Source organism: Megalobrama amblycephala, linkage group LG13 (assembly GCF_018812025.1).
Source record: "Megalobrama amblycephala isolate DHTTF-2021 linkage group LG13, ASM1881202v1, whole genome shotgun sequence".
In the NCBI taxonomy this organism is placed as follows: domain Eukaryota; kingdom Metazoa; phylum Chordata; class Actinopteri; order Cypriniformes; family Xenocyprididae; genus Megalobrama; species Megalobrama amblycephala.
In genome coordinates, this window is record NC_063056.1 from 33,027,547 (window position 1) to 33,040,154 (window position 12,608).

Consider the following 12,608-nt stretch of genomic DNA (forward strand, 5'->3'; position numbering starts at 1 on the left):
ATTGATCATCATTTGCTCTATGCACTTTGGCAAATCCTGCTCTGTGAGGGAAAAACATGCAGGAATTATAACAGCCTCATGTAATAATCTCTAACCCGTATAATCCGTCATGTGGAGGGCTGGAGCGTGCTAGACTGTGCCCGATAAGGTGGCTGTGGTGGTGTTTTTTTTTTGTTTGTTTTTTTTTTCCATAATGATTTTTCTAAAGATTGCCACTTTAAAATAATTACACACTTGAGGATGTGCATTAGTGGTTTTACCCCACAGGAATGGAAAGTTTACAATGACTAAATTTTAGTGTAACTTTTTGTAAAACTGTGGAAATGTTAACATATTGCTTTAAAGGTGCTACAGAGGATCTTTTCGTCAACTGAGAAACCAAAGACTGTTATTGAGTTTTTGAAATGAGCGCATGCATAAGAATTTCGAGGGAACGCCTCCCAAAACCCGTGCACGAGTATTGGAACACCAATTGTCGTGTTAGTGGATTCATTATGTCGGACTCACCGTATGTAACTCATAATCTGCAGTTGTTACTCCTGTCTCCTGACAAAAACATTGCATGCGGTGCCTGTGGAGTGTGGAAAGTTACTGGAGCGTGCAGACCGCGCACGTATCTCACAAGGAACGTCACGGCAGTGATTGACAAGCCAGAGGGCCAATTGTTTACGTGATGATCGCGTAAACGATTGGCTGATGTTTTTAAGGCCCTACTTCATGCACAGATGATGTATATTAATATTATTCCTTTCAGTGCACCTAATACATAGTCTTTTATCAGTTAGTAAAGACAGTTTCAAGTAACATTGCAAAAATGTATAAAGCAAAACATCCTCTTTAGCACCTTTAACCCTCTAGTATTAAATATTTACGCAATAATTGATTTTTTTTTTTCTCTTTAAATACATTTTTTTCTAATATTTTCATTTAAAGCAGTATTTCATGTTAAAAGAGAGACGATGCCTTTTTAAAATCCAATTTTTGAAGGCAGATTAGTGCCATCTGGTGTGAGACTAGATTCCTATATAGCTCTATATAAAAAGGCTTTAAAAATTTCTCTAGTTTTTAGACATACCTACTTATTTTTAGACATAATTACTTAAGTTGATATATATTAAGACATTCTCAAAGACAACTTTTTGTAAAGGAGTTTTGTTTTTTAAATGTTGGTTTGAAGTGTCAGTTATTGCATCAATTTTACTAGTGTCAAACCTGAACACAGAGAAGGACATTTTGTTACACAACAAAATGTCTGTTTTGCACTCTTGCTATTTTACAGTGTCATCAACAATGCAACAGTGGGGTCTAAAATGACCGAACAACAGCAGGGTTAATAGCTGTTTAAAAAAATTGTATAATTTATATATTTCATTAGACTAATTGTAGCCTGTTTGCAGTTTTTACGTAACACTTTATCACAATAATACAAGTGTTTTCATACGTGCTTCTATCAGACATGATTCTGTTGGGATAATCTGATTTTGGTGGCAGTTTCAAAGGTTTTAATACATTTTCCTTGATCTGGAAAAAGTAATTTTAAAACAAAAATCATTATTGGAGACCCTTGGGCTTTGGGCTGAGAACTGCAATTATATTGATTTTGAATTTGTGATCTTGGGTTCAGAACAACTATTTCACATGTATGCAGAATTTTACATTTATTTTATCCATTATTCATTGAGATTCATTATTCGTGAGATTCTATTTTTTTTTGTTTTTTATTTTTTTAAACGGGGGCAGATGATAATATTCGGATGCCACCTAATATTGTTTCAAATGAAAAGGTGATGAAGATTTAAGATGTTTTCTCATATATATATATATATATATATATATATATATATATATATATATTATAAATATAATAAAAAATATAGGGTTTTGTCACCTTGGTGTTTGAGCACCTCACTGCCTCCATGTGCAACATTTACAGCTGTTATTTACATTTGGTGTAATGATACCAGATGAGGCCCAGTCATAAAATTGAGCTTGAGGCGTACCTAAACGGCCAGTGATTTTTGGGAGATATCAAACACCTCCTCCACTCAGATACAGGCTGGTCTTGCAGCCCTCTTTGAGAGCACTTATGCTTTGGCAAAGATGAGCTCAAGGCACAGATTTCCCTATTTGCTGTGATAAAGTGTGGCTTCTTCACTAGTTTTCACTTTCATTTCTTTTATACTGCCTGAATGAGAATAAATGGTGGGGAATGGTGTTTTGAAAAAATGTTAGAGCTTATTAAAAGTGTTCAGATTAGTGATAGACTGATTAATTGGTCAATATCTGTCATTGTGAGATTATCAGCTTGATGGCTTGTTACTGGGGAAATTTCCTTTTTGCTTAGTTTCAGTTTCATTCATCTTAGTTTCATATATATGTTCAAAAGTTTGGGGCAGGTACTTCTTTCAAAAACATTCAGATTTATCTTAAGCTCACCAAGGCTGCGTTTATTTGAACAAAAATACAATAAAAATAGGAATATTGTGGAATATTATTAAAATGTAAAATAACCGTTTTCTATTTTAATATATTTTAAAATGCAATTTATTCCTGTGATGCAAAGCTGAATTTTCAGCATCATTACTCCAGTCTTCAGTGTCACATGATCCTTCAGAAATCATTCTAATATGCTGATTTGGTGCTCAAGAAACATTTATTATTATTATCAATGTTGAAAACAGTTGGGCTGCTTAATATTTTTGTGCAAACTGAAAGTTTTTTCCAAAAGTGAAAATTTACACACCCTCAAACCTGTATGAACTTTCTTCTGCTGAACACAAAAGATACTTTGAAGATCGTCAGTAACCAAACAGTGGATGGACCACATTGACTTGAATAGTATGGGGGGAAAAAAATACTTTGGAAGTCAATGAGGTCTATCCGCTGTTTGGTTACTGACATTCACAAAATATCATCTTTTGTGCTCTGCAGAAGAAAGAAATTTAGTAAATGATGACAGAATTTTCATTTTTGGGCAACTTATACCTTTTAATAAAGTAAATCAGGTCAAATGTCACGTTGGCTTTAAATTGCATTACATATATAAAACTCCCAACTTTCTAGATAACACATTAATCCCATATTGGTGGTTCAGATGTTTAAAAAACACTTATTTTATTGAGCTTCAGCAGCCCTGTCATCACAGATGAAACGATGAGGTCACTCCACAGCCGCCCAGGCGAACTTGTCACTTCATTTCTCTCTCATCATCTCCCTCTTTTCAACCCATTTCCTTTCCCCATTTTTTTTTTAGCAGGTTTCCTCTTCTTCTATGACTTCATTTTCTGCCCTGGTTCTTTTCTTCTCTCTCCATCTTTCTCCCTCACATCTTCTTGCTTGTGTGTTCTTCCATCAGTCTTCATCCTTCACCACCGTAACCATGGTGGCAGATGCAGAGATGTGTGAATAAAAAAAAGAAAAGGGGGTGCTCTGCTCAATGCCACAGGCTGTGTCGCTGCACGGAAGGAACGAGGACAGCTTGGCAAAGCCCATATTCGGCTAGTCATGTTTATGTTCAAATAATGCTATGATTTGTTCCTGGAAGCTTATGGGGTTGATTCCCAGGAAACAAAAAATGCTGTATACCTTGAATGCATCTCCAGATTTTGATCAAACCTGCCCGGTTTACAGTTACAGCTAGTACAGAAGGCTAAATGTACGGTATGTTCTTCAATGTCTTCTGTATTTCAAACTGATTGCTTTGCGTTACTCCCTGTGGAACTGCAAAACCCCCAATTGTAAAGACTTTGAATTAAAACAACAAATATTGACAGCCTGTGTGTGATGTACAGATGGCTCGATCTCTTGGGCTGCCAGAAACAGTTGGCGCCTGTGCGTTCTCAATCGAATATAAAGGATACTTCCCTTGTATTCCAAGCACCATCGTTTCTGTGCGATACGTGCTTGATGGAGGCATTTAAGCATTTCATGTTTGTGCACCCGCACTATCTCTCTGAGGACGTTTCCATGGTAACGGGTCTCATGGTTCTGCATGAAGAGTAGCTGGAGAGGAGGGGCTGTTTTGTGCTTTAAAGATTGAATGTTAAAGCAAGGGCTCCGGTGAATCTCACGCCGGAGACTCCATTACCGGGAGAATTACTGTCTGAGATGGTAGCCGCCCTTTCTAGTCACACAGAGCTGTGACTGTATTTGTAACGCAAAATTAATTACCCCCTAATCAGCATTCCTTGTGTTGAGTTCCATCTGCATGACTTAAAGTATTCAGCTTGAGGTTCATTGAGTTCACATTCGAGTCAGCTTGAGGTTCATTGAGTTCACATTCAAGTCACTCTTTGGTCTTGTTCTCAGCTCCATTCTGAGAGACTTGGTTTATTCACTGAATCAGAGAAGTAAGCATAGATGTCTAGCCTTTCAGATTAAAAGGAGTAAAACTGGGACTGCGCCACCACAGGCTGTCAACAACCTCTCAATTAGGCACCTTCTGTGTTTGCGCCATGGGCATTTGGCATCCCGCTTGCTTGTGCAAAAGTAATGTCTGCCGCAAAAATAGATAGAACCAAATTTGGTAATGTTGGTTTAATGGCGAAACATATATGGTCATGCAATTTTAACATGGTGGCCAACATGAGAGGGGAACCTGCATTATGTAGTCTAAAATTGGTTTTCTAGGCCACTGACATAACTAAAGCCTACTGAGCTCACTATTTGTTTCTTTAGTTGTAAAGGAGAGTTTAAGTGGGGAAAAATTGCTTACCTTATTAGTTCACTTTCAAATGAAAATTAACCCAAGCTTTACTCACCCTCAAGCCATACTAGGTGTATATGACTTCTTTCTGATGAACACAATCGGAGATATTTTAATAAATATCCTGATGCATTCGAGCTTTATAATGGAAGTGAGCGGGACCGAGTATGAACTGAAGAAAGTGCTTCCATCCACATCCGTCCATCATAAACATACTCCACACAGCTCCGCGGAGTTAATAAAGGCCTTCTGAAGTGAAGCGATGCATTTGTGTAAAAAAACAAAAAAATCCATATTTAACAAGTTATGAAGTAAAATACCTAGTTTCTGCCAGACTGCCTTCCGTATTCAACGTACGAAGAAAGTGTAAACCAGCTCATACTCGTTGGTCCCGTTCACTCCTGTTATAAAGCTCAGATGCGTCAGGATATTAAAATATCTCAGATTATGTTCATCAGAAAGAAGAAAGTCATATAAACCTAGTATGGCTTGAGGGTGAGTAAAGCTTGGGGTAATTTTCATTTGAAAGTGAACTAATCCTTTAAGGTACAATTCCTAGTCTCGGCTTTCTATATGAGCCATGCTTCCCAAAAGCATCGTTGGCCAGTTAGTCGCAAGTTCTGTTGATCTCTGTTGGTAACAACAGAACTTGGGACCATAGTTGCTTTTGGCAAACGCACCCCTGGATTACGTAACTTTTTTTTAGGCCAACCCAGAAGGAAGCCCTTGACTTGGATTATCTCTTTTTTTGTCATTTAACTTTTTTTATTTAAACTTGTTGCACCCAAAAAAAAAAACCAACCAAAATGACAGCAAAATTATATCTCTACTTGTTTTCCAAATAATTCAGAAAGCTACCCCATCTCTCATTGAAAACATAGGTGGTGTCTGTAAGTTTTGCCAGCATTTGTTCACATGATGCATTAGAAGTCATACGCCCAATACAATCCTTGAAAGAGAGTGTGTCTGAGTTCTTCCAATTTCACAGCACCACTCTGGCATCCAACAACAGCCAGACCAGCCTACGCTTGAGATATTTCCTTCCGTAGAACAGTTTTGTCTCCATGAAGACAAAATCTTGGAGCGCAAGGTATAGGCTGCTCCATCCACTTTTCAATGGTCTGAATGACTCTGGAGCCAACAAATGGCAATCCCACATTAAATACTTTGAAGATTATCTTGAAAAATAAAACAACCTTATATGAATTTTGAAGCCTAAATACAATGGCCAGAATTAAAAGCTAAATTTAGACTACAAACAAACTACACTATGGATACACAACTTTAACATCACCACCACTAATCTTCCCACAGCTCTTTCAATCTTTATTTAAAATATACAAGTTGGAAAGTTCAAATTATCCTAGCTTACAAAAGTGCAAGTATAAACACAACGAGGCTGTAAAATGGTCTAGTGATTAGATGCGTTTTCTTCTTCTGTGTGATGATGTTTATTATCCCTGACAACCACTGTAGCCCAAATAACCAAATTAGCAAATCGAGTAAAAAATGCTTTATTACCAATGTATTTTATGTCGTAGAATAAAAAGAAAAGATCTTGAGCTTGTTTTATTTCAGGCATTTAACCAAAAACAAACATTGGAACGATAGAACTAGAACAGGGGTGTCCAGTCCTGCTTCTGGAGGGCCACTGTCCTGCAGAGTTTAGCTTCATCCCCAATTAAACACATCTGAACCAGCTAATCATGGTCTTACTAGGCATACCAGAAGCTTCCATGCAGGTGTTTTGAGACAAGTGGGAGCTAAACTCTTCAAGACAGTGGCCCTCTATTCTGTCTCAGTTGCTGGAGTCACATGGCCAGATGAAACGATACAATAATTATAACCAAAGAGATCTTCCAGTGTTAAAATGTTTTTTTGGAAGCGTCTCTTGATCGAAAGTGTTAGATGTTGTACCCTTATAGTTTTGCTCAATGGTTTGAAATACCAGACATTGATAAGCTTGTGATGGTCTGTTTTTGTTTATGACTCATTGTAGTTTAGTTTCCCAACTCGCCGCCTGAGTCATGCTCTGTGAACACGTCATGCTCCTCCCAGAAAAACACATTTCTTTCATTTTTGATGGGTGAGAGCAAGAACATGACACCCTTTCAGCTAAAGAAGATTTTGGGATTGAGTAATGTTTTCCTGGAGAGGTTCTTTTGCCCTGAAGTTCTGTGCTGGACACGTGAGAAGTGCAGGTGGGACCTCCAACCCGCCTGCAGAAAAGAAATTACATCCAATGCCATGCTTCCAGCAGGTGATTGAACTTGTGCCGCAGTGTTTAAGTGTAAAGGTAAGTGTGAAGTCTTTCTTTATGGCTGTTAATTCACCATGTTTCATGGCCTCATTTCTCTTGAATTACCCTGTTGCTCTCAGTTGCATGTTGGTGTAAATCTGTTTTTGGTTATTTCTTGCATGTAGGAAAATCAGGAAAACAAAGAGATGGACTGACTTCATTCCACACATCTGGAGCACTAAAGGTCAACCATATTCCTTAATGAAATACATTTAAGTAATCCCATCCAGATACCACACTGTTCTCTGATGGCATTTCCAATAGTCACTCGCATGAATTTCATAAGGACCCGGAGCCGGGAACCAGCCGTTGGCATGTCTGGAAGCCACTAAACCAGTAGTCTTTCAATATTTATTACAATTACTCTGTGTTCCTTTCACCTGAATTTCTTGTGGATGTGACAGGTTGTTGATTGGTGAGCTCCGGTGCGGGTGTTGGATGAACTCATTAAAAATGGAAGCTGTGAAAGTAGGCCAGCGGTTTACTGATGTGGAGGTAATGGGTAAAGAGAAAGAAAAGCAGTTCCCAGTTCTCCATCGCTTATCCCATGTCATTGTCTTCTCTTGGTCCATTCTCTGCATGGAGGTTGGTATCTCTCTTTTCCCAATTACTACTAGTAAAACATCTCATACAAATAACTTGCACTGTTGAGAGTGAGAAATAAAGCCTTCTCTATTTGAGTGCTTTGAGACAACAGGAGAATAGTCACTGCATTATTTATCACTGCTCTAAGTTATCCAAATATTGAAGCCAGTTTCTTCTGTTTTTGAAGCTGATGAATTAAGTGTAGTTCTGGGTCTGCCAAAGGTCAAATTTTGTTGTATAAATTCCTTCAAGAAAAAGGGCTACTTACATTTCTGTTTCCTTAAATGAATTGTCTCAGTTCAAAACAGCATCTATGAAATGGTCATTGTGATTTTGCCAAGTAAGAAATGTTCCTGGATCAACAACATTCCTGTCCAAAAATGTAGTCCTAAACCTATCCCTACCCCTAAACCTACCCTAACTCATAACTTATCCCTAAAAAGAGGGAAATGATGGATGAATAACACTGATGTAGAAGCACCTGGATGTAAGCCTAAACTTGACATAAACTGTGAACTTGTCCCTCAAATCTGATTGGAATGTTGTTCCAGGATCAACAAAGATGTTGATCCAGCAAAATGTTGTACTTGGTGAAATCACATTCACCATGAAATGCTGTCGATGAAAAATAACTTCAGTAGAACATGGTGTTAGCAGCGTAATGGGTTTTATTCATGATGAAACTGATAAACTGTATACCATGAATGCAATGTATGTCTCTTTCCGAATACATTAAAGGATTAGTTCACTTTTAAATAAACTTTTCCTGATAATTTACTCATCCCCATGTCATCCAAGATGTCCATGTCTTTCTTTCTTCAGTTGAAAAGAAATTAAAGTTTTTTATGAAAACATTCCAGGATTTTTCCAGACGCTGCTAAGTGTAATACTGCCCTCCACAGGTCAAAGTTTGAACTCATTTTTATATGCAATATGCTAGTGCAAGTACATAACAATTAGTTCAAACTTTGGCCTGTGGAGGGCAGTAATACGCTTAGCAGCATCTACACTGCTGGAATTCTAATAGAGGAGAAGAAGAAGAGAGCTAGTTCAAGATGAGCATTTCTGGTTAAAACTTATATAATTTTCAATTTTTTTCAGAAAATGAGCGATGGTTTCTCTAGATAAGACCCTTATCTCTCATCTGGGATCGTGTTGAACAATTTGAAGCTGCAGTGAAACTAATTATGACCTTCAACCGTTTGGTGCCCATTGAAGTCCACTATATGGAGAATAATCCTGGAATGTTTTCATCAAAAACTTTAATTTCTTTTTGACTGAAGAAAGAAAGACATGGACATCTTGGATGACATGGGGGTGAGTAAATTATCAGGAAAAGTTTATTTAAAAGTGGACTAATCCTTTAATGTAAATATAAGGGCTGATTTCCCCGAAATGCGCTTTTGCATTTAAAAATGAGGGGAAAAAAAGGGAAGTCTTGAGATGTGTTTTAACTTGAGCGCAAAGTTTAGAAAGCCGTTATTTGTGCAAGGCATTGAAAAAGATGCAAGATTAACGTTTAAAGGCATCATTTTAGGGTTTATTTACATAGAAAAACAATGGGAAGGCAATGCAGTGTAATGCAAAAAAAAAAAAAAAAAAAATTTTTTTTTGTAAATGGCTCCTAAGAATTGTTAGAATTTCCAGCAGACCAGACAGAACATGTGTAGACATTCCAGCAGATTCTGCATGATTAAGATATGGCGGGAAGGCAGTAGATTTAAAAGAATGCCTTGTCCCTGATGGGGGGGACTAATGGATTTGCCTCAGTAAAAAGAAATATGAATAAGCCAGAGTTTAAGACTTGGCTCATTATTATAATAATGTGAACACTCGGAAACATGCTTAAAGCTCTAAGCTGCCCTTTTGATTTACATTTGCCTCCTAATGGATTAAGTAAGTGCAGTTAGCAAGGTTTTGTTATTGATTTATACTTACTAATTGGGGGGGGGGAAACTGGACACTATTGCCAGAGCAGACCAAAACATTAATGAACACGAATGAAGTGAACTTATTTGACCATCCTCATTTTCGGACTATTATAATCTGCATATGGCAAGGCTGAATGCCCTTTAGCTGAACAAAAAGTGACAAACATGCCATTGTGCTTTGATTGTCTCATTACCTTCATTCCCTTTGTTTCCAATTATCTGAAACCTTCATTAGAAGCTTTAGCGTGTTACATAACAATGGACTTCATTGTTTTCTCTGCCATTTTGTGACTTAGTGAGAGTTAATATAGGCATCTGTTTAGCTGCGTGGGCCATTGCTGGCAACCAGACTGCACCGCGCAGGACGAAAAGATCTGTTTAATTTGTTTCGTGGTATTTGTATATGGAAAAACGACTGTGTATTTTTTGGTTTAATGTACATACGGCCTGTACTGTTGGCGTTTTGCAGCAATTAAACCTCGTTTTGCTCTTCTCATATTTGTCCTTAACATTTTGCCAACTAGTAACAGAACGCAGCACTGCTTAACACTAGCACTGTTGAAATTGGACTGCAATATTCCTACAGTCCAATATTGAGATTCCACTCTCCAGTGTTCTGCCAAGTGTCTATTCAGTAAAAGGTCTGTGTACCATGTGCCACGATTAGCTTGCAGTGTGTACCGTGTTCTATTCCTATTCAAGTGTCTTTATTTGTTCTAAAGTCTGCGGTAGGAGCATCATAACAGCCTCTTTCTCTCGCTGTCTCTCTTATATTTGATGTCCATTCCGGTTGTCACCTCTCCTGCCAGCCTCTTTGGTTTGATGCCACAGCTAAAGCACACTTGGCCTGCCTGTATCAGCCCGTTCCCATTGCTGTCGAGTCTGACATCTGGATCTGACAGGCTTCTGATTGGTTGTTATGATTCACATGAACCATATGTTGTCCTTGCTGGTCTGTCATCTGGAATTTGTTTCTTGCCTGAAGATTTATACCTTAAAAAATGTCCAATTTTTTCAATTTGTCATTAACTTAAATGTATGCAATTAGCTAACACTTTTTTGTAAACGCTTTGTTGTGATTGAGCTCAATTCTGATTTGATTTTCAAATATGACTGTCTGCATGTCATTATGTAGGTGTAGTCAATATCTGATATATCTACATTTGATGCCATAGTAATGACTAAAGTGTCAGCATGACGCCAAGAGGCTTTCTTTCGCATCAGTCGAGAGTGGCTGTCAGTATGTAACGAGCAGACAGAAATCTGGATGTTTTTACATTATAATATTTATAATATTTTACACATTGCTGCATATACTGCATTTAAAACCATCCACTTTTTCACTACTGAATACATATCTAATTTCTTACAGTTCAGATTATAGCAAAAAATAATGCATTTGAACACTAATCCGAAAGATTGAAATGTTTCCTTTTTTTTTTAAAGTATGTATGTGCACACTGAGCAAAATAGTGGCAACAATATCAATATGCTGTGTTATATATTAGATTTTATATATATATATATATATATATATATATATATATATATATATATATATATATATATATATATATATATATATATATATATGTGTGTGTATGTGTGTATATATATATATATTATGTATATTATGTATATATTATGTATATATATAATATATGTGTGTGTATATATATATATATATATATATATATATATATATATATATATATATATATATATATATATATATATACAGTACAGTCCAAAAGTTTGGAACCACTAAGATTTTTAATGTTTTTAAAAGAAGTTTCATCTGCTCACCAAGGCTACATTTATTTAATTAAAATACAGTAAAAAACAGTAATATTGTGAAATATTATTACAATTTAAAATAACTGTGTACTATTTAAATATATTTGACAAAGTAATTTATTCCTGTGATGAAAAGCTGAATTTTCAGCATCGTTACTCCAGTCTTCAGTGTCACATGATCCTTCAGAAATCATTCTAATATGCTGATTTGCTGCTCAATAAACATTTATGATTATTTTCAATGTTGAAAACAGTTGTGTACTTTTTTTTTTTTTTTTCAGGATTCCTTGATGAATAGAAAGTTCAAAAGAACAGCATTTATCTGAAATACAAAGCTTCTGTAGCATTATACACTACCGTTCAAAAGTTTGGGGTCAGTAAGAATTTTTATTTTTATTTTTTTAAAAGAAATGAAAGAAATTAATACTTTTATTCAGCAAGGATGCATTAAATCAATCAAAAGTGGCAGTAAAGACATTTATAATGTTACAAAAGATTAGATTTCAGATAAACACTGTTCTTTTGAACTTTCTATTCATCAAATAATCCTGAAAAAAAATATTGTACACAAATATTTTGTACAATTGTACACATTAAATGTTTCTTGAGCAGCAGATCAGCATATTAGAATGATTTCTGAAGGATCATGTGACACTGAAGACTGGAGTAATGATGCTGAAAATTCAGCTTTGCCATCACAGGAATAAATTACTTTGTGAAATATATTCAAATAGAAAACAGTTATTTTAAATTGTAATAATATTTCACAATATTACTGTTTTTACTGTATTTTTAATTAAATAAATGTAGCCTTGGTGAGCAGACGAAACTTCTTTTAAAAACATTAAAAATCTTAGTGGTTCCAAACTTTTGGACTGTACTGTATATATGTGTGTGTGTGTATATATATATATAATATATATATATATATATATATATATATATATATATATATATATATATATATATATATATATATATATATATATATATATATATATATAATATAATATAATATAATATTAATGAATGAAAAATGTTCAAGGTGTCTGAATAAATCTTGGTTTGACTGTATGTGTGTGTGTGTGTGTATGTATGTAATTTATGTATTTAAAACATTTGCACTACCATTCAAACTACACTACCATTCAAAAGACTGGGGTCAGTATGTTTTTTGGGGTTTTTTTCATTAAAGAATCCTGAAAAAAAAATCTTTTTAATAATATTCACAATATTACTGTTTTACTGTATTTTTGATCAAATAATTGCTGCCTTGATGAGCAGAAAAGAC

The 12,608-nt window shown here is 35.6% G+C and overlaps 1 long non-coding RNA gene across 1 annotated transcript; it reads left to right on the forward strand.

Moving 5' to 3' along the window:
* Positions 1–5,213: 5,213 nt before the first annotated feature.
* On the forward strand, positions 5,214–11,011 carry LOC125244236. Its single transcript, XR_007179261.1, has 4 exons — positions 5,214–7,001; positions 7,130–7,188; positions 7,409–7,589; positions 10,330–11,011. It is a non-coding gene; the product is annotated as an uncharacterized LOC125244236 (long non-coding RNA).
* The last annotated feature ends 1,597 nt before the right edge of the window (positions 11,012–12,608 follow it).